The sequence below is a fragment of the Arvicola amphibius genome, chromosome X (genome assembly GCF_903992535.2).
Source record: "Arvicola amphibius chromosome X, mArvAmp1.2, whole genome shotgun sequence".
Taxonomy (NCBI): Eukaryota; Metazoa; Chordata; class Mammalia; order Rodentia; family Cricetidae; genus Arvicola; species Arvicola amphibius.
Window position 1 is genome coordinate 100,949,814 of NC_052065.1, and position 23,195 is coordinate 100,973,008.

The 23,195-nt window shown below is 47.8% G+C and overlaps 1 protein-coding gene across 4 annotated transcripts in view; it reads right to left on the reverse strand.

Moving 5' to 3' along the window:
- Window positions 1-8,785, reverse strand: part of Bcorl1 (BCL6 corepressor like 1) — a 63,989-nt gene extending 55,204 nt beyond the window's left edge. Inside the window, exons 1-2 of one of the 4 annotated variants that reach the window (XM_038316997.1) lie at window positions 8,651-8,785; window positions 8,024-8,103 (exon numbers count right to left, since the gene is read on the reverse strand). The gene's annotated coding sequence lies outside the window, so the exon portion shown is untranslated. The other 3 variants (XM_038316998.1, XM_038316999.1, XM_038317000.1) reach the window with 3 other exon arrangements.
- Window positions 8,786-23,195: the final 14,410 nt, after the last annotated feature.

Consider the following 23,195-nt stretch of genomic DNA (forward strand, 5'->3'; position numbering starts at 1 on the left):
GGCACCAGATCTCATTACAGATGGTTGTGAGCCACCATATGGTTGCTGGGAATTGAACTCAGGACCTCTGGAAGAGCAGCCAGTGCTCTTAACCACTGAACCAACTCTCCAGCCCCCAAGGCCTTTTTTAATAAACAAACAAACAAACAAATAAATGTTACCTGCAACCCAAAAGATCCCTTAAAGTTTCAACTGGATATACAGTCTTCAGTTCCTCTCCTGAAATAGTAAGTAGTGTCATGGCACAGCTGTTAAAGAAACTACCACATCCACCTCAGAGGTAGATGCAGCAATGAGTTAAGGTATTACTTCCTACCATGTAGTAAATGCTGAATGAATACTAATTAAAAAGGATTGCAGAGAAAAAGGACAAAGGGCTAAGATAAGAGGAGGGGAGGTAGCAGAATGAATTTTTGTTCTTAATCTGCCACTGTATATGGTAAGTAATCATAAGACACAGTAAGAAATTTAGGTCCAAAAATAGATCCCATGTGTTAAGTACATACATTTTATCTTACATAATTTTAACCATCCTATGATATTAGTATCATCTACATTGTCTAGATGAGAACACCGAGGCTCAACAAAGGTAGTGACTTGCTTCCTGCCATACTGCTAGGAAGCTGAAGAACAAGGAAGGACTCTAACACAGGTCTGTCTCCAAAGCAGTAAATTAACTAGGATGCAAGCTCACCTGGGCATGGTAGACCCAAGTTCAACTGAGCAAAGACTCTTCATGAGAAAATATATTCAACCATCTCATAGATCCGAGTATTCAGTACACCTTCTCCCTGGGATCATATTTATGTATTACACATTTCACAGAACTCAGAAAAATAAAAATCTTATTGTCCTCATACTCCTTCACTGACAAAATTCTACTGTACCCTTAAATGAAACCAACACTATGAAGTAGGCAGGTTTTGTTTCTTAGCAGTAAAGAAGCCTCAAACACAAAGCTACCGCTCCATAGAATTCAGTCCTTGCCAAGTCAAATTCTTTAACTGCAAATGAAGTCACACTTTGCCTTACTTAACTCTTAAAATTACTGCATTTTACAAATAACAAGCTGCACCTTTAAATTCCCCCCAATTGGGGCTGGAGAGATGGCTCAGCGGTTAAGAGCACTGACTGCTCTTCCGGAGGTCCTGAGTTCAATTTCCAGCAACCACAGTGTGGCTCACAACCATCTGTGATGAGATCTGGTGCCCTCTTCTGGCCTGCAGGCATACATGGAGGCTGAACACTGTATACATAATAAATAAATAAATCTTTAAAAAAATTCATCACAATTTATCTATCCAGGAAAAATACAACCTTACATCTGGCCTGCAGTTTACTTTAAAAAAAAAAAAGGCTGGACATAATAGTGTTCACCTTTAATCCTAGCACTTGGGAGGTAGAGGCACAGGCAGGCAGATCTCTGTGAGTTCAAGGACAGTCTGATCTACATAGACCCTGTCTCACAAAAAAAACCCAAAAAACAAGAAAAGTCTAAAGTATTCTTCCCTTGAAGTCCTTCCCTCCCCTCCACCCCGCACCGCACCACACACACACACACAGATTTTTTTCTTCATTGTTCCTTAAATGATCCGTTTTTACATGTTTTATGAAGAATGAGTTGCTGCCATTTTACAAAAAAAAAGGAAAAGAAAAGAAAGGAAAACTACAAGAGCTTATTGGGATTAAGTTTTCCTCTTGACCAGAAGAACACAACTTACGTTCACTAAAAAACATTTTCAAAATAAAAGACCATTTTAAAGTTATGAATAGCAGAAAAGGATATGATTTAGAAAGAGGATGATTTCCTACATTTTACAGACTGGCATGAATAATGCCTAGCTCATGTAAGAGATCATATAAAATACTGCCCTGGAATCCCCTAGTGACAGAAAGGTAGATTACTTATTTCCTCCCTCCTTAACTGTTAATTCACTAAACACTGAAGCAGACATAGACTCAAACTGATTTCCAATGCTAACATTAAGAAATTTCCTTTCTTTAAAAACAAAACCCTCAGGTCTAAGTGCTCCCCTTTCCTCTACATACTCTTGTCAGTGTTTTCTCCTCCTTTTCAGTTTACTTAAGTAACAATGTTCACTTTGCATAGTCTCTCAGTTCCCCTCTAGTGCTCATTTTCCCACCAACTCAACATGGAATTCCTGCCATGGTTTCTCAGAGGCTAGCTGGCCCCAGGAAAAAGCTCTGTGCACCTAATAGCCAACCCAATTAGTCCCAGACAGCTCCATCTAGAATTCACAAACCAGTGTAAATGTGGTCCAGTCAAACCCTGATTAGAGTCCCTCCAATTCTGACCCAAGACTCACAGGTCCCTCTTCTTTATCCTGTTTGCTTCACTCCGGAATTTCTATCACTCACCTCCTCCTATCTAGGATTCCTCCCACTTACAGACTGGGAAAATTGGTGTATTCCCACTTTCTCCTATTCTCCATTCTACTTGACACCAAGACTCCCTTTCCCCAGACAGAATCCTTATATTCATCAGGATCTCCGAAGAAATGTTTCAGCTTAATCCCAACCCCGTTTCCTGGATTCTTCCACAGCAGTGGCTATGACAAGTAAGTTTTTACGCTCCTCAACACCAGTTCCATACAGCATCTAAATGCTTCTCTCCTATGGCTCTTTATTACTCTCCTTTTCTTTCACATTGTGGATTTTTTTTCTGTTTCAACACTGAGGCTTGCACGTAGGCCATCACACATGCTAGGCAAGCACTCTATATGCCCAGCCCATATTGTGCATTTTACATTTTTAGCATGTATACTACCTTTGCATCTTTATGGGAAAATATATTTCTCTCTAAATGCCAGTTTCTCCCTAGCCCTATTTTTATCCAAGATCTTCTTTCTTGCTCTAGCAATTCTAGCACTAAAGTGTAAAGAGCCTTAAGGGTTCTTCAAACTTTCTTTGGAAAATATTACCCTAGAGATTTCAAGGTACTGCTTTCTCCTTAGTTAGACCTGACATGAGAAAAGTAACAGGCACCTTCCTTTCCCCTTTCACTGCCCTACCGACCCTCTTTCTGACTTCTTTGGTCTTCCTTCTTTCTAGTGGGAAAACTTTTTCTCCTATGATTCTGTTTCTCTCAGCAAAACTCTTCCCTAAATATTACAGTGCAGATTAATCATGTCATAAGATCCCCTGCCATCTTTACCAAGCCTGTGTAGACTGCATCATGAATAAGGCACACATACACACCCCCTGAGACGTCTCCTTTGCTTATCAAGAGCCTCTAAGCCAGTGAGAAAGAAAAGGATCTCCTCTCCCTGGGCCTCCTCCACCTTCCCTGGCAAATCAAACAAATAGCCAGATCCTTAAGAGTGCCCTTGGTGCCGCCCCCATTTCTTCTAGAACTTCCCTTTACTTTGAACAGTACAGACTTCAACAGCAAAGCTGGCTAGGACTCGCTTAACTTTCCTCTGCCCGATCCCAACAATTAACCATACCTTCCTTATTGCTCTCTTTCAGAGAACTAGTTTATTTAATCCAGACTTCTGCATCCTTTCCCTTTCCACTATCAAGTGGGTATCTAGTTCTCTTCATCTCAGAGATAGAACAAAAAGAAACTTACATACACTTCCTGCAAATCTGGTAAGAGAATCAGACCTCCCCACCACCACCCCCCCCCCCCCCCCCGCCAACCCCCCCCACAGGGTTTCTCTGTAACCTTGGCCATCCTGGAACTTGCTCTATAGACCAGGCTGGCCTTGAACTCAGATATTTGCCTGCCTCTGTCTCCTGAGTGCTGGGGGTAAAGGTGTTCGCCACCACCACCACCCAGCAAGAGCCAGACTTTTAAAAGTCACTTTTAGAGTGACTTTCCCCTGATTAGCCCAACCCACATGTGGTTATATCATAACTCCTCCCCCTGCCCCCTACCGCAACCCCCCCTCTCTTTTCGACAATGCCCCTGCTTAAGTGTAAGTAAAAATCCCTTTTAAACAAAGTCCGTGTCAGCAAGCCTCTGTGCTAAGACCTGTGGCTCTCATCTCCCGGATAAACCTCAAGACAGTTTCCTCAGATGCAAAAATTACCTGCTATCAATATCCTCATAAACTACTCAACATGGCCATGTCAATCCTCAAGTATATCATGGAACTTCAGACTCTTTTAACTTGACTCACTAAGTCCTTATTGCTCCTTCAGTCTTTCTTGCTACCTTTGCTACCCTGTCAAAATTTTACAGGTTCCTCCTCAACCATTCACTTCCTTTTGGAGCCTCTGGGTGACTCTTGGAATGGGATTATCTCATTTAATCCCCAGTGGAATCTTGTAAGTTTCTTTCCTGCAGACTGTCATCTTCAATACCACATGGTAACATCAAGTTCAATTTAAATACCCTAAAACTCTGCCCAAACATCCTTGGCTATGCCACCTACAGTGACCCAGTAAGAAAGGGCCCTCAATTCCAACACTCAAGGGCAGGACAAACTAAAGAGAATAGCACAAGATGGCCACTAAAAAAGATTAACTTCCTTCCATCCTTGGAATTTTATTATGAACCTAATCAATTCCCAACTCCAAATTCATGCCCCATTCCTTTTCCCACGAAGTGTTTCTGCAGTGTGATTCTGAGAAATAGCCTTCTAAGTTGAAAGAAGCATGAGACTAACCCTTGAAGCCTTTAAGTGTACCCCAGAAGTCTGATCAAAGCTATTTGCAACTGTACTTTACCCCTGTGTCATGGGGACGACCTCCAAATCGCCTTGAAAGTATTCATCTGTGGCTTGCTTTACAGGCCCCCTTCCCACACTCATGCAAAAAGCCCCAAAACGCTGGGCTAGAAGAATGCTCGCCAAGTGAAGGCTGTCCTTACTGCCTACTCTAGAAAACAGCAAGAATAAGAAAGTATCACCACGTCGACAGTTTGATCAGGCAACCTTGAAAATTTCAAAACAATGCAACAAAAACTGTGCTTCTAATACAGCGAGGAGAGGGGAGGCTCAATGGAACAGAAGGGCACCCCCACCGGCCTGTGGTGCTGGGCCTCCTGGGTTTGCAGCGTGCTTGCCTCCCGCCTTCCCCCTCGACCACATCTTTCGGTACAACAATCTCCTGCACCTCCATAACACGAAAACCCCAGCCTTGGTGCGGCCGGCTCCTCCCAGCCTTGCCCGGACGTCCCTCTGGCCCAGCCTTCCTCTCCGCGGGACCCCGGCGAGAAGGGCCCCCTCCACCGTCCAGTTCACCTCTCTATCCCTTTCCTGGCCTCCGGGCGCCCCTGCAGGGCTCCGTCCCGAAACCGAACCTCTGGGAGTCAAGCCCACGAGGCCCGTCGCGGGACCCACCCCCCCTTCCTTCTCCCAGCACCTCGTCCTCCACGCACCGGGCCCCCGGGGCTCCTCGTCGTCGTCGTCCTGGCTCGTACCGCCCCCCGTCGGGGACTCCACCCCCAGCCTGCCCCCGCCCGCGGAAAGGCCCCCTCCCCACGGCGCGCCGCCTGCGCCCTCTGCCCCGGCACGGGACTCTCTTTGGCCTCGGTTCCCCGCCCAGAAGCAGCGGCGGCGGCGGCGGCGGCGGCAACGGCGGTGGCGGCCCCAGCAGGAGCAGCAGCGGCGGCGGCGGCGGCAGCGGCAGCAGCGCCGCCCCGGCCCCGCCCCGCCGCCCGCCGGAGCCCCACGCCCCGCCCGCCCGCCCCGCCGCCGGACTACTCCCCCCCAAGACCACCACTAAGCCCCCCCATTCCCCGGCCACGGTCTGCACGAATCCAGCTCTGCTGGGCCTGCTGTCCGTTCCTCACGCCCCTTAGGAACCAGGGTGGGGGAACCTTGGGGTTCGCGGCCATCCCTCTCCCTCCTTCTCCAAGGGCCAGGGGATTGCCCATGATCCCGAAATCCGGCCCCGTAACCGGAGCCTCCCTCCTTTCCAGCCCTGGGCTTTCCTCTCAGACCCCTTGCCTCCAGGCCTGGCGCGAAGCGGGTTGAGGGCTTGCAAGCCGGGTCTCCCACCAGGCTTGCCGGGGCCAGTATGAATTGCCCCCATCTCATCCTCCTTCAATTTGAGCACCCTCTCTGCCTAGCCTGGCCCGGTAGCCCCCGCCCCTAGAGCGAGGGCAGCGGAGCCTGGGCGCTCCGAAGTCATCCCCCGCCTTTTTTCCAGGGACTCGGATAATTGCCCCTGCCCCCATCACAGCACTCCCACTCCCGAACCCAGGCCCCGCCGCCACCTAGGGGTACCCCCCTACCCTACGGTTCCTGCACCCCAGAACAGGGGAGAAAGCAACCCTGAGAGAGCACCCGTCGCACCTCCACCTCCAAGGTTGGAGGGCATTTATTTTCTCCCGGTCTCTTCAAGACTTCACGGATACCCCCCCCCCCCAAAAAAAATAACAAGCCCTTTCTCGCCCTGCCCTGTTGGCTAGGTTCCCTTCGGATCGTCGGATCCTTGGATCAGGGTTTGGGGCCAGGTAGTTCCAAGACCGTAGCCTCCACCTCCCTTTCTGTGGAGTGGGGTAATTCCTATGGTTCCCCCCTCCAGTAGCTACCGACCCCCGTTTCCATGGAGACCCCCGCCCAGCCGAGAGGAAGACTCTCTTGGATCGTGGTGAACAAGTCTCACCTGGCTAAAAGAGAAGGAGATCGAGAAGGGGATAGGGCAGGGCAGGGATGGGGTACGAAGGTGGGAAGTGGAGGGGAGCTGTCCCGAAGGGAGGGGCGAGGACAGAGAGAGCTCTAGGGAGCTCTACGTCCGGGGACACGAAGAGGACGGCGCCCCCGGGGGGCAAGCGGAGAGGTTGAGAGAGGAATGGACAGGGTTGGGGAAAGGCTTAGGATAGAAAGAAGCTGGTGGTGGAATACGAAAAAGCCGGGGAGTCAAAAGGGGTGGAGGGGTTGGGGGAGAGAGAAAAAAGACGCACCTGTTCCCGGGTCGGCTCCGCAGGGAGGCTCAGGCCGCCACCCGAGCTCCCTCTTACCCTCTTTGAACCACCACCCGCCTAACACTGCTGGGATCCGATGCCCCCCTCCGCCCCTTATCGCCACCGACCTCCTTCTCCTCTCACGGCGGCGGCGGTCGGACTCTAGGAACTGAGAGGAAGAAGGGAGGGCTCAGCAAAGCCGAGGAGAGACAGAGCCACACACTGGCAGAGCCGCGGCGAGCGAAAGAGTGAGGGGGAGAGCGGTGTGTGTGTGTGTCTGTGTGTGTGAGCGAAGCCTGGTGGAGTGGGTGCCGGTCGCAGGGCTCGACGGGAAGTGGAGTCCGGCCTTGTTCGCGGGCGGCGCCAGCCAGCTCTGCAAGATACTACAACTCCCAAAATGCTGCCTACACGGGGGGGGGGATGGGGAGGAGGCGGAGAAGGGAGGGAGCAAGCATGAGAGGGAGGGACTAAAGCTGGGAGCGAGCGGCGGCGAAGGGGGCAGAGCCTAGCAGCCCCGGTGACACTGGGAGGGGAGGGGAGAGGAGGAGGAGGAGGAGGGGATCGCTGAGAGAACCGAGCGGATTCCGGAGAGGGAGGCAGTGGTAGCTTTAGCAAGCTGGGCAAAAAGATAGACTCCCAAGAAAAGGCGGAGGCACGCAATCCGCGGGGCTCCAAGAGCTCCACGCCCCCCACCCCGACGACCCTCAAGAGGGAGGTTGAGGAAGAGAGATGATCAGGACGCTGAGGCCAGAGGGGTTGGCTGTCTGCCTTCCTTCCAACGTTCTCCACCTTATGCCCCAACCTGACTTTCTCAGGCCACTAGTGGCAGAACCAGTGTGCAAATCACTCTTTGGACCATCCCCAGACCTCCCCTGCCCCGATACCACAGAGCACACGTATTCAGTCCCCTTTTCCCAGGAGCCTGAGGGAGGCTCCCCCTTGCAAGCAGGGTGTGACTCTTCTTCCATTCTTCCCGCACCCCCCCCCGTCGTCGCCACCCTCCATCTCCTTCCCCGGAACCCTCCCCGAAGCTGGGGCTCGCCTTTCTCTCCCCACCAGGAAGGAATCCCTCTCGGGACGACAACTCACCCTACTCTTATCCTGGGCCCCAACCCACCAGCATCCCCTTAGCGTTGTCCCCCTCACCGAAGTAATAGTGGGGGCGACCGGAGTTGAACTGGTGTCTACTTTTCCTCTGACACTAGCTGTCCTTCGCCATGCCGACCCTGCAGGAAGACAGAGAAGCACGTTAATGCTCCCATATCCCACCCTCCACGTTCGAGTCCCCCACAGAAATGGTTCACAGCAAAGAGGTTGGCAGTGGAAGTGAGCTGAGAGTAAATCCCAGTCCTCAAACCCCATTCTAGCCATGAAAACCCAGGGATCCGTCCTTTCCCTTAAAAACCATCAAAGAGCTTGGAAGGGAGGGTTAAATTATCTAAGCCCCAATTTCCACACGACGCCAAGCGACGTTACCTCACACGAATATGATACAAACTACACTGTCCCCAAGGGAGGGAAAGTGCAACCCCCGACGCCTTCCACCCCTCAAACGCATACCCCCTAGGAGCTTCTGATGGCCAAGGATGAGGAGGAGACGGAAGGGGTGCTCAAAGAGTGAAAGGATTGTGGTGGGGAGGGTCCGTGGCCCCCGAAGAGCAGAATCCAGATGCTAAGAGGTGGGTGGGGGGGTGCGGCATATTGCAGACGGCGTCTTGCCTCAGTTTTCCGGGAATCGCCACGGACCACCGTCTAACACTGGGAGTTGCTTACCAGTCAGTCCCCTAACCCCATTTGTGCGCATAAGGCGGCCGGAGCCCAGCCGGGAAGCCCGGGCACAAACTCCGCGGAAGCTGGCCTTCGCCGCCGCCGCCGCGCTGCCTCGGGCCTCCCTCCCTTCGCTCTCGGCCCCGCAGATCTACCTTCGCCCCCGGCCGAGGCCAGACCCCGCTCGCAACTCCACGCCCCTACTCCACCCCCTGCTCTCCCTCCCCTCGCCCTCTCCTCGCCGGTCGGGCCCAGCCCCTAGCGCCGCCCCGCCCTAGCGCTCGGTCCAGAGCCCAGCAAGTGCCCCGAACTCGCCCCCCGCCCCCACGGCCAGGCCAGTCAGGCCAGGCCTGCTTTCCCCCCTCCCGCTGCGCCCCGCCCCCCGAATCCACGTCCTACTTCGCCACCCAATTCGGCCCGGTCCGGGTTCGGCCCGCGCCCACGCCACCGGAGTCCGTGGTTCGGTCCGGTGTCCGGTCACCCACCCCGCCCTTGCCTGGGTGCCGGCCTGCCTGCCCTCGCTAGCCCGCCCGAGCGCGCGGTCCTCCCGATCTCGGTCCGGGTCGGAGTGCCGGCCTCGGTCCTGGCGGCGTTGCAGCGTCTCCACGAGGGCTCGGTTCACGCAAGATCCGAACCCGCTCAGGGTGGGGGCTGCGGAAAGCAAGTTTCTTTATCCTCCCCCCCAACCCCCGCCTCAGGGCCACGCCGTTCCCGCCCCCGTCACAGCGCCCCCTTCACCTGGGCAGAGCCCCTTGGTTGCTGTCGCAACTTTGCTCTTCTGCACACTGCCCGGGAAGCGGGCAAAGCGGGAGTAGGAGGGAGGTGGCGGGGAGGGGGGTGCTGGGATCAGGCCGCTGGGCTCCGGGAGGACACGTGGGGGAGGAGGGGGAAGGAGGAGGAAGAAGGGGGCGGGCCTGCAGTTCTCGGGGCTCCCCCCTACCAGCCCCGGGGAAGCCGGAACCTCGCCGGGCAGCCGCAGACCCCGCACTGGCCACAGGGGAAGAACTGAGCCACCTTCCCCAGCTAGCCCTCCGCTCCAGGAAGGGAGGGGGGGTGCCGCAACGCCGTTCGGGGTCGGAGAGCGATCGTTTTTCGCTCAGGTTTTATATGTAACACGCTCCCCCCGTTTTTTGACTCGGTCTATGTAGGAGGGCGGGGGTCTTGCCTGAGGGGAACGCCCCCACCAGACACCCCGCCCTTCCTCCGGCCCCCCACCCTTGGCGACCTCCGTGCGTGGTTCTGGCGCTCCAGAACTCAGGCCGCGCTCAGGCGAAACCTCAGCCAGGGCGCCGAAGTGGGACAGGACAGGTGCTAGGCAAAGGAAAATGCCGGGTCTCATCGCCTCGTCTCGCGACTCCCGCTCGTCCCACTCTTCGTGGCAACCTTCCAGGCTGCAAAAACCTTGGGTCACCCTCAGTGGACATCCCTAGCTTGGGTGTGGAAGCATCTGGGTTGGCGGGGAGACCCGAGGGAGGAAGGAGGGGGACGAAAGGTCTATAAAGAGGGAAGCTTTGCAAGACTTGCAGAAAAAAGCCTGGCTAGAAGAGTACCAAGGACTTGGTGTGTGCTTGCTTTTCCCCTGGGCTCTCGAGTCAACGATCTGAGCCCCCTGACCCTTCCCCTTTACCCTCAGGACTGCCTGCCTAGCCAAGGGAATAAATCCTTCCTGTGTTTATATCACAGGCCATCCCTGGGACTTGAAGGGCTTGGAAGCTTGTGGTCCACGTTCGAACTCTGATGACTTTACATTAACTCTAGGGAGAGAGGCTTAGCGAGGGAGAAGAAGCTGCTGCTGGCCGGCTTGCTTTCAGTCTTAAATTGTTTCTTAGTAGCTCCAACCCTGAGCTGGCGGTGAGGACTTTGAAAGTTTGTCTCAATGCAGAGAAAATCAGGAGAGATGCCCAGCAGTCCCTAGAGGATTCTAAACAGAATGTGAAATAAAATAACAAGAATCTGGAAAAGTAATCTTTATGTCCAGATACATTGATATTATATACTATATATTTAGTTATGCAAAGGAAACTGGGGGATCATTTGAACTAAAAGGAAACCCTGCAAGATTGATATTTTTCTCTTCTCCCTACCCCTCCCACATCCACCCCCCAACTTCCACCCCTCTAGGCCTAGATAGAGGTCCCAACTCTAAACTAAGGGGTGGGTGTTTTTTCTTTGCCTTGTAAAGATTTCACAGATGGCAGTTGAGACTTGCCTGCTATGTTTCCCTCACCTGGTCTAAGGGAGGTGCATGAGTACAAAAGCGCCTAACTAAGGCTGTGGTGGCTTTGCTCTTGGCTAAGATCTGGAGTTCTGTTACCCTATCACCTGTCCTCACCAACCTAACACTAACTGCCAGCAATGTGCACATAGTAGGGCGGATCATATTTTGCTTTGGGAATATTTTGCTCTTTGGTAGCTGTTTTACTTGGCCACACCTGTCCTCCAATATTCATGCACACACCTATTTAAAAAGTGTTTGGCACCAAGGGAAAAAAAGGAAGATTCAGAAGTTGTTAATCAACATATGAACTCAATATGCATTACTTAATAGGGAAATCACCTCCATGTGGCTTGCTATTGCAGACCCTGCTTTAAGTCGACTGTTTTCATTGATTTTAATTATTCTGGTAATTACTAAATCGCCACTAATCTTAAGGACCTAGTACCTTAGGGTTACTCTGCTCCCCATTTTGAGGCTGAAATGGGTTTTGGACACGTCAATGTGCACTGAGCTGCTTACCATTTGGCGGCATCATTTATCTGGCAAAACGAAGGTTGGGGCAAGATGGTTGTTTCCTGGGTGAAACCATAGCTTTTTCTGAGCCCTTTCCTGTTGGGGGCCAGACTTCCTGCCCTAGAGGCGATGATGGGAAACCAAGGATCAGTGTGGGGAGAGCTGTGGGAAACCTTTAAAGCATGTAGATAGCAATGATTATTTTATTTGAGGCCAGCGCTGTAGCATAGCCACAATAAGAATACCTTACCTTTGTACAGCATCAAAACGTTTATAATGTCCTTCCATTTTTGTCATTCTGTTTGTTTCTCCCTACAACTCTTGGCTTTGTTATTGAGGAAACTGAGACTCTTAAGCATCTCTGAGTGGCTTGTTCAAGGTCACACAGCTAGTGAGTTTCTGAGCTAGGAATCCCAGTAGCCCTGCCTCCACATCCATAGTTCTTTTCAATATAACGCTTTTGTTAAATGCCAGAACAACCTATTTCAGGAAGATTGGCTTTCTCAATTCTCCCGTCCCTAACACCTACTGACCCATAACAGGACACTCAGAAAGGTACCTTGGTGTGCTAGAAAGGAGATTGTTCAGGAGAAATGTAACAGCCAGAGCCTAGTCCTGTTTTGTTGATAACTAGCAGCAGGGACTCAGGCAAACCCTGATACTTGACCAAGAAGTAGTGCCTGCCTGATGCCATGTATTTCATTGTATGTCCCTTCCCCCAACTCTAAAATACAGAATTAATGTGCTTGCTGTATTACCCTCACAAGGGGCACCCTATGGGCACCACAAACCATTGCACTCATGCAAGAGTTATCATCCACAATGGTCCACCACAGGCTATCTAGGTGTAGTATAGAGACCTAGGAACAACACTGGACTGGGTCCTGCCCTCCTAAGGCTTAGCAGACAAAGCAGGGCATTTGAGGGTCCCAGGGTAATTTGGGCTCCAAACCAACCTTGGACTAAATCCACAAGGATAATTATGTTAATTCTCTGCTTTGTTCTGCAATCAAAAGCCTTGTCTTTCTAGTAAAACAGCATAGCCCTATGACAAAAAAAGAATCCTACTGATTGAGATCTTTAGAATTACCAGAATGAAGCAAATTGGGAGCTTCTGGTGTCCCTTCCTTTTCAGCACCTCAGTCAGTTGAAGGTTAAGTCAGGTGTGGAAAGCAGCATCTCAGGATAGCAGAGCAGTTCAGTTTAAGTCACCCTGAGTGAAAGGGGACTGAGAAAGGGGGAGAGAGGGACACAAGAAGCCTTGATGGGTATTGATGTATCACTATTTGTGGTTTCCAGTGTTTCATTTTGCATTCTGCCCATCCTCCTTTCTCTCCAAATTCTATGTTCCATACGGTGTTTCACTTTCTCACCCTACATTGCATCCTGTTACTCTTTATGTTCCCGGGGCAGGTAGGGTTGGGGAGGGTTTCTTGCCCCATTTGTCATTTGCAAATCTTAACAAATAACAAATAACAAACCCAGGTGCAAGCAAGCAGGAGGCTGAATGCTGCAGGCTAAGTAAGTGCTCGCTCCCTGAGAGCAAACAGGCTTGAGAAAGGCCAGGTCTCTGCCCTCTAGACACCCCTAGTCTAAACAGAGACATCACGTCTGGTTAAACTTAACTCTGTAAACAGCCAACAAACTTTCTAGATTTTGTTGCCAAAGTGGGGAAAATGAGGAAGAAAGCTAAATCACCTCAGAGGCCTCACCAGGACAAGCCACTCAACCCACTAACCACTCCCTGTTTCCCCTAAAACTAGATCAACACATTGGTTTTTTTGTTGTCTTGCTTGTTTTAGACACAGGCTCTAACTGTATAGTGCTGGTTGACCTGGAGGTCACTGTGTAGACCAGGCTGGTCTCAAACTCACAGAGATCTGTCTGCCTCTGCTCCCCCAAGTGCTCAGATTAAAGGCGTGTGCCACCCAACTGGTTTAACATGGTTCTTAATCAAGCTAAATTGTTGGTTTATAATCCCAACATTTGGAAGCTGAAGCAAGAATGCATTCAAGGCCCTAGTCTGGGCTACTTGAGACCTTGTCAGAAAAAAGAAAACACTGCTGGGCTGTGGTGGTGCATGCTTTTAATCCCAGCATTTAGGGGGAAGCAGGCAGATCTCTGAGTTCAAGGCCAACCTGTTCAACACAGTGAGTTCCAGGACAGCACGAGTTACTCAGAGAAACCCTGTCTCCAAAACAACAAACAAACCACACAAAAAATATCCCCAAAAAGAATACCTAAAACCATGTAGTGCTAAAGGTAAAAAGGATTAAAAAAATGGGGCCTGCCCGTATAAACAGCTGTCCTGAGCTAGTGGGAGTTCACTGACTCTGGACTGACAGTGGGGGGATCTGCATTGGACCAAACTAGGCCCTCTAAATGTGGGTGACAGCTGGGTGGTTGGAGCAGTCTCTGCGGCCACTAGCAATGGAACGAGAATTTATCCCTACTGCTTGTACTGGCATTTTGGAGCCCATTCTTTTTGGAGGGATACCTTGCCCAGCCTAGATATAGTGGGGAAGGACTTGATCTTGCCTTGAAGAGAAGTGTCAGACTTTATTGACTCCCTAAGGGAAACCTTACCCTCTCTGAGGAATAGATAGGGGGTGGGGCAGGGGGAAGGGCAGTGGGAGGAGGGGAGGGAGTAGGTGTGGGATAGGTATGTAAAATAAGAAATGATCATTTTGAGAGACATACATGGATCAAATCTACATGGGAAGTAGAAAAAGACAAGATCTCGAGTAAATTGGGAGCATGGGAACCTTGACAGAGGGTTGAAGGGGAGGGGAGAGGCAGGGAGAGGAACAGAGAAAAATATAGAGCTCAAAAAAATCAATAAAAAAGAAAAGATCGTTTTTAAAAATTAATTAATTAATAATTAAAAAAAAAAGATGGGGCCTGAAGAGATGGCTCGGCAGTTAAGAGTGCAGGCCCACTTTTGCAGAGGACCCAAGTCCGGCTTTCAACAACCACATCAGGCATTCACAACCATCTATAAGTCCAGTTCCAGGGGATCAGCACCGCCTTCTGGCCTCCTCTGGCGCTAGCATTCACATGCATACAGAGACACGTGCATATACACAGAATTAAAAATTAAATAAATCTTGAGGAAAAAAAGAAATGATGAACATTCCTCAAAAAAGTAGTCGTGGCTACTTACCGAAGACAAAATAAAGTCTATGAGCCTTCACTTGACTTTCAAGGGTCTCTTGATTAGGTTCTGGTCGCCTTTTCTTCTATAGTCCTCCCAAGCCCTCTATTGGGATCAAATCTAGCCTTCTTGCCATTTCTTAGGTGGCACATACACTTTTTTAGCTTGTCGCAATTTCTCTCAAGCTCTTTTTCATACTGCTCTTTCATGAACTGCAACAGGCCACTGCTACCATACTTAGCTTGTCCTCTCAGATAGCACTTCTCTCTGCTTGTTGTTCCAAATACATCTTAAAAGCCTTTGGATGAAGAAGCACCAGTATTTCTCATCTGGGTATCAGCTCTGTTCCTCTCCCTTAACCATCTCTCATTTTGGCATTCAAAGAATGCTTGTTAAGTCAATGAGTGGGTAAGACCCAATCCATTCCCTTACATCATCGGGAGAGAGGTGGCTTCTATATCTGACCTTTCCTTTTAGGCAAAAAGTCATTTTTAAGTTTTGGTCTTGGGTTGTTTTGTTTTAATTTGTTTTGAGACAGCGTTTCACAATGCTCAGGCTGACTTAAAAACCACTATGGAACTGAGAATGATGCCTAAACTCTTGATCTTACTTCCACATCTCAAGTGCTTGAATCATAGGAATATACCACCTTGCCCCACAAGCTTAATATCTTGCTTAAAGGTTTTTTTTTAATTATGTGTATATGTGTGATGTGTGCGTGTTTGGATATGTGCACATAAGTACAGGAACCCTTGGAGTTCAGAAAATGGCACTGGATCCCCTAGAGCTGGAGTTACGGGTGATTGTCAACACCCTCTGTGGCTGCTGGGAACCAAACTCAGGTCCTCTGAAAAGAACAGGAAGTGCACTTATTCACCGAGTCTCTGCACCTTTCTCTTTCCATTTAGTGGTTATATACACAATCTCTGAAGTTCAGCAAGTATACAGATATTTGAATTTTAACTCTATCATTTACTAATGATAACATCTTGAATATTGAACTCTCTAAGCCTCAATTTTGTCTTCTTGACAATGTGAACAAATAAGTGCCTCTTGAACGCTGTAAGAATCAAATGGGTTATTTAATCTTTAAGTGCTTAAAGCATAGCATGGCAGCTACTGGATGCCCCTTGATAGTTTTGGGACAGCGTCTTACTGTGTAGCCCAGGCTAACCTGGAACTCTCCCTGTAGATCAGACTGGCCTCCAACACACAGACCTATGCCTGCCTCTGCCTTGTGACTGGTGGGACTGAAGTCACGTGCCACCAGCACACCTGGTCCATAATGTTGTAAAAAAAATGAGCCTGGTGATGATGGTGCATGCTTTTAATCCTAGCATGCAGGAGGCAAGGTCAGCCTGGTCTACAGAGCAAGTTCCAAGTCAGCCAGGGCTACACAGAGAGACCCGTCTCAAAAAGTATCGATTTTTAAAATTTTATTTTTTATGCGTGTGTGAGTCATTTGCTTGCATGCATGTCTGGGAACCACATGCTTTCCTGATGCCCAGGAGGTCTGAAGAAGGTGTCAGAGCACCTGGAACTGGAGGTAAGGATGGTTGTGATCTGCTATGTTTGTTTAGGACTCAAAGCCGGGGATTCTGCAAGAAGTTCTTTTAAGCACTGAGCCATCTCTCCAGGCCCCCCATTATATATATGGTTTTTTCGGGACAGGGTTTCTCTGTAGCTTTGGAGCCTCCCGAGTGCTGGGATCAAAGGTGTGCACCACCACCATCCAGCAATAATTTTTTTTTAACAAGAGCAGTCATGGAGACCTGGAAAATTGGCTCAGTTGTAAAGTGCACTTGCTATTCTTGCAGAGGACCCAGGCTCAATTCTCAGCACCCATATGGTGATTCATAACTGTCTGCAACTCCATTCTCAGGGATTCCAACATCCTCTTCTGACCTCTTGGGGCAGTGAACATGCACATAGCTCACACTTACACGTTGAGGCAAACACTAATGCACATAAAATAACAAAATAAGGCACTCAAAATGTAAAAATATCTGTTTCATTTGAGCACAGGTATAAACACACAGCCTAAACGTAAAGAAAAAGATGTGCTGGGCCGGGCGGTGGTGGCGCACGCCTTTAATCACAGCACTCGGGAGGCAGAGGCAGGCGGATCTCTGTGAGTTCGAGACCAGCCTGGTCTACAAGAGCTAGTTCCAGGACGGGCTCTAAAAGCTACAGAGAAACCCTGTCTCGAAAAACAAAAAAATAAAAATAAAATAAAAAAATAAAAAAAAATTAAAAAAAAAGATGTGCTGGCTGTGGTGGTGCACACCTTTTATCCCATCACTCAGGAGGCAGAAGTTGTCTGCTCTCTGTGAATTCTAAGCCAGCTTGGTCTACATAGTGAGTTCTAAGCGAGCTAGGGCTACACAGTGAAACCCTATCTCTCTGCAAAAAAAAAAAAAGAAAGAAAAAGAAAAGAAAGAAAGAGAAAGAAAGAAAGAAAAGAAAAGAACAGAAAAGAGAAAAGAAAAGAAAAGAAAAGAAAAGAAAAGGGCAGGCCGGGCTGTGGTGGTGCACGCCTTTAATCCCAGCACTCGGGAGGCAGAGGCAGGCAGATTTCTGAGTTCGAGACCAGCCTGGTCTACAAGAGCTAGTTCCAGGACAGGCTCTAGAAACTACAGGGAAACCCTGTCTCGAAAAACCAAAAAGAAGAAGAAGAAGAAGAAGAAGAAGAAGAAGAAGAAGAAGAAGAAGAAGAAGAAGAAGAAGAAGAAGAAGAAGAAGAAAAGAAACAAAAGGGTCTGGAGAAAAGCCTCAGTAATTAACAGTGTTGTTTTGTCCTGCAAAGGATTCAAGTTTGGTTCCCAGCACCGACACCCACACTGAGTTGCTCGCAACTACCTCCAATTCCAGCTCCAGGAGATCCAACCCTGTCTTCTGGACTGCACTGGCACCCACACTCATGTGTACACATAATTAAAAATAAAAGTAACTTTTTCTTAGAAAGAAAGAACAGCGAGGTTGTCAAGAGACACTTTTCAAGAAAGGGGGGGGGAGGATAATATCTTTAGTGAGTTATCCAGCACAGCAAAACTATGTGTTTATCCAATGTTATTAATTTTGGAAGTTGTAGGCTGGGGTATGTGGAAAACATAGAAAAACATGGTCTTTACTGTACAGATACTTAGAAATCCTTGTGCTGAGCACGGTGATTGATGCCTGTAACTCCAACAATCAGGAGAATTATTGCAAATTTGAGGCCAGCCTGGGCTACAGATTGAGACCCTGTCTCACAAAACTAACAACAAAGAACAACAAAAACAATAAATGTCTAAGGGATAAGATGGCCACTGAAAAGCCTTAGCATCATCATATAGGTAGTTAGTTGGTTTGACAAGTGAAGAGAGAGGAGGGTTAGAAGGAGGCACGTTGGGCAAGATTTGAGGCTACCCATGCCCACATTGCCCCTCACAGAAAAGGGCGCATCAGTCAATCCCCAAACATTCATAGAGTGCTCACTTTTCAAACACTGCCGGAAGACTGTCTTCTACAAGGTTCCTGATTCTAGGTTATGGGGTGACAAATAAGAGACAAGGCACAGGAAAGCCTGTATAGTATTGAGTTGTGGGCCAAGAGTTCAAGAATGGGTGAGCTTCTCGGCGACAATGGCAGTAGGCGAGAACTTTATGGGAGTATGTTTTAAATTTGTACATGTAGACAAGAGGTTGAGTGTAAGCTCATGATGATCAAGCACGTTATATATGGGGATATCAGAAGCTATAAGTTTTTTTTTTTTTTTTTTGGTTTTTCGAGACAAGGTTTCTCTGCAGCTTTTTTTAGAGCCTGTCCTGGAGCTAGCTCTTGTAGACCAAGCTGGTCTCGAACTCACAGAGATCCGCCTGCCTCTGCCTCCCGAGTGCTGGGATTAAAGGCGTGCGCCACCACCGCCCGGCAGAAGCTATAAGTTTTTAAAAATGGCATATGCTTGTTCACCAGGGCACCTGAGTTCTAGCTTATAAAGGAGACTCCTTAGGCACTGTGGTTCATGCTTGTAATCCTAATACTCAGGAAGGAGAGGCAGAGGATCAAGAGTTTAAAGCCAGCCTGTGCTACAATAGCAAGCTCCAGCAGGTGAGCCTGGGATACTGGAGGGGCTAAGACTGCCTTAAAAACAACAACAACAACAACAACAACAACAAAACAATATCACCCACCTAAACTTAAATAGAACCATTGCCGCGAAAAAAAAAATGGAACCACTTAAATTCTGTGAAATTTTGTGAGCACTTCTCAGCCTCTTCAGCACTGGGATTAAAGGTGTGTGCTACCAAATTTGACTTGGGAATATCTTTGTTTGTTTGTTATATTTTTGTTTTTTTGAGGCAGGGTTTCTCTGTAGTTTTGAAGCCTGTCCTGGAACTTGCTCTGTAGACCAGGCTGGCCTCAAACTCACAGAGATCCGCCTGCCTCTGCCTCCCAACTGCTAGGATTAAAGGCGTGCGCCACCATCACCCAGCTGACTTGGCAGTATCTTTATGGTGAATCTTGGTCAGTTTTTATCACATTCCTATTGCCAAAAATATACCTTTCTTCTTAAAAAAAATTATGGACCAGCGAGATGGCTTAGTGGTTAAGACTGTTTCCTGACCTTCTAGAGTATCAGAGTTCAAGTCCCAGCATCTGAGTCAGGTGGCTCATAATTGCCTGTAACTCCAGCTCCAGGGGATCAAATGACCTCTTCTGGGTGCCTGCATATACATGGTGCACACATACACTTTCTCTCTCTCTCTCTCTCTCTCTCTCTCTCTCTCTCTCTCTCTCTCTCTCTCACACACACACACACACACACAAACATACAACATACAAGTAAATATAAAGATAAATCCAAATAAGACCTATTATTATTACTATTACTATTATTATTATTATTATTATTATTATTATTATTATTATTATTTGTGTGTGTGTGTGTGTGTGTGTGTGTGTGTGAATGCAGGGGCGTGTGGATGTCAGAGCATAACTTTTGGTGAGTCTGCCCTTCTGGGAATTGAACTCAGGTCATCAAACTTCATGCAAGTGCCATCTTGACACTTGTGTGTGTGTGTGTGTGTGTGTGTGTGTGTGTATGTTTATATATATTCTTTTGCCTGTTATTTCCCACTGAATTGCAAGAGATACCAGAAAAATGCCCATTTTGTGAGGAAAGCAGGTAGATAATTCAAAAACAAATAAAAACCTGGAATTTGGATTATTTTCAAAATCCAGACAATGAATATTCTGACTTCAGTACATATCTGGTCTATATCTTTACACCAAACTTTCTCAAAACTTAATATACATCATAGTTCACCAAGGGTGAGGACAGGGAACTTGATAAAATTTCAAACTATTGGTATGAAGTGTACCTCAGTGGTAGAACATGTGCTTAGCATGTGCCAGGCTCTGGTTCAGAAACTCAGCACCAAAGCAATTCAGACTCCCAGGGCCTCTTCCCATTCAATTTTGCATTGAAGCCGTCTGAGATGATGCCCCCTTCTCTACATTTTTAAAAATCCCTATAATCAATTGCGATTTTAGTTTGTTGTTTTGTTTGATTTGAAACAAGGCTTCATGTACTCCAGGCTATCCTCAGATTCCAGGTAGCTGAGAAGTACCTGGAACTTCTGATGCTCCTGCTTCTACTACACAAGAGCTGGGACTGCAAGCATGAGCCACCATACACGGTTTATGGGGTACTGGGGATTTAACCTAAGACTTCCCACATGCCAGGCAAACAATCAATTCAGCTACATCTCCAGCTGTGTGTGTGTGTGTGTGTGTGTGTGTGTGTGTGTGTGTGTGTGTGTGTGTGTGTGTGTAAGAAGAGCCTTAGGCATTCTTTTGTACAGGCTGTCTACCTTGTTTATTGAGACAGGATCTTGATCTATAAGTTGATTACAGGTATAATGCCATCATGCTTGGCTTTCATGGTAGTTTACTAATTTTTACTTTGTTTGAGTTTTATTTGTGTGTTCATGCTTGTGCATGCATGTTTGTGTATTTGGGTGCACATGGAAATGTGTCCAATTGTTTAGTCTTTTTGAGACACAGCTTCTTAGAGCCCAGGCTGGCCTTGAACTCACTAAGTAGGGAAAGCTGGCCTTGAACTTCTGATCCTACTGCCTCTACCTCAGGAATGAGACATCACATCCAGTTTCTTATTTTGAGGCAATGTCTCACCGAGTCGTCATTCTAGACAGCCTGGAACGCATTGAACTTGAATTTGCCATGATTCTTCTGCCCTTGCCTTTTGCCTACTAGGATTATAGACGTGTGCTGTCACACACAGCTTACTTTTGCCTACTAGGATTATAGACGTGTGCTGTCACACGCAGCTTACTTTTTTTAAAAAATATTTATTTATTTATTATGTATACAATATTCTGTCTGCGTGTATGCCTGCAGGCCAGAAGAGAGCACCAGACCTCATTACAGATGGTTGTGAGCCACCATGTGGTTGCTGGGAATTGAACTCAGGACCTTTGGAAGAGCAGGCAATGCTCTTAACCGCCGAGCCATCTCTCCAGCCCCCGCAGCTTACTTTTGATACAGGAGCTCTCCTGAGTGCGTCACCTACTTTTTTTCTTTCTTTTTTTTTTTTTTGTTTTGGGTTCTCCTCCTCCTCCTCCTTTCCCTCATTCCCCTCCTCCATCTCTTCTTATTTCTTTTTCCAAGACAGGGTCTCTCTGTGTAGCTCTGACTGTCCTGGAACTCAATTGTAGACCTTAAATTTACAATGATTCACCTGCGCCTTGAGAGTGCTGGAATCAGAGGTGTGTACCACCACTACCCTGCTTATTTTCTTTCATTTTAAAGTCACTTTTATTTATTTCTCCGTGTGCATGTGTATACGTGTGTATAGGTGCATGTGTCACTGAGCACATGTAGTGGTCAGAAGTCAACCTGCACTAGCCAGCTATCTCCTTCCAGACTGTGGGTGCTGGGGACCAACTCAGTCTCATGTTGTCAGTCAGGCTTGGTGACTAACACCTCTACCCTTTGAGCCATCCTTCTTGCCTGCTCCTCTTTTTTTGTTTGTTTGTTTGTTCTTAAGAAGGGGAGAGTTCTCATGTATCCCATCCTGGCTTCAACATTGCTATAAAATCAAGGATGACCTTGAACTTCTGATCCTCCTGTTTCTGCTTCTCATATTCTGGAAATACGGACAGGCACCACCATGTGAGGTTTTGTGCAGTGCTGGGAATAGAACCCAGGGCTTCATTTATGCTAGGCAAGAACCCTCCCAATAGAATTAGGCAAGAACCTTCCCAACAGAATTGCATTCCCAGCCAGGCAGGGGCACACACCTTTAATCCCAGCACTTGGGAGGCAGAGGCAGGAAGATCTCTGTGAGTTTGAGGCCAGCCTGGTCTACAAAGTGAGTTGCAGGACAGCCAATGCTACAAAGAAACTGTCTTGAAAAACCAACCAAACAAACAAACAAAAAAAACACCTCACAGAAAGCAAATAGTTATAAATAAAATATAAAATACAAACAAAACTTCTTCAGAACTAAGCTTGTACACTCAAGTCACTTAACTCCAGCAAGTATGTGTATAAGTTCCCTAGATTTTATATAACTTGAGACATAATTATCAAATATTCATACACACAAGCATTTTTGGATTGGGAATACTCAGTTTGAGACCCATAGGCGTCAAATCCCGGAAATATGAATATGAATCTGAATATGGGTTCATGCATGTTTCAAAGATGTTCAAGCAGCTAAACAAAATAAAGAATTGAAGGCTATTGCCGGGTGGTGGTGACACACACCTTTAATCCTAGCACTCAGAAGGCAGAGGCAGGTATATCTCTGAGTTTGAAACCAGTCTTGCCTACAGAGGGAGTTTTAGAACAGTCAGGACTACACAGAGAAACCCTGTTTCAAAACAAAAACAAAAACAAACAAACAAACAAAAAACAGGAAAAAAATAAGGAAAAGAATTGGAGGCTACTTTTCAGTAAATAAGAAAATTCTGCTGAGCTGGAGAGATGGATCATCAGTTAAGAGCACTGGCTACTCTTCCAGAAGGACCCGGGTTCAATTCCCAGCACCCACGTGGCACCTCTCAACTGTCTATAGCTCCAGTTCCAGGGGATCTGACACTCTCACACAGACATACATGCAGGTAAAATACCAATGCACATGAAATAGATAAATAAATATTTTTCAAATTCCAAAATCACTAATATAGAATTATTAAAAATCTGATACAGGAGAGATGGCTCAGCAGTTAAAAGCACTTACTGTTTTTACAGAGGACCCAAGTTTGTTTTCCAGCACAAATATGGCTGTAACCCAAGTTGCAGAGAATCTGAAGCCCTCTTCCGATCTCAGAGGATTCCTGTAGGCACACTGGACACTTACATACATCCAGACACACATGCAAGTCTAATAAAAAATAAACACATTTAGAAAAAAGAAGCAATTTAAATCAGGGCTGTGGAATGGCACAGTAGGTAAAGATGATTTGCTGGAGGAGCTGGAGAGATGGCTCAGGGGTTAAGAGCCATCTGATCTTCCAGAAGTCCTGAGTTCAGTTCCCAACACCCACATGATTCCTCACAGTCTCCTGTACCTCCAGTTCCAGGAGATCCAATGTCTCTGCCTTCACAGACACCTGCACTCTCATGCATATACCCACATGTAGAAACACGTCTATGCA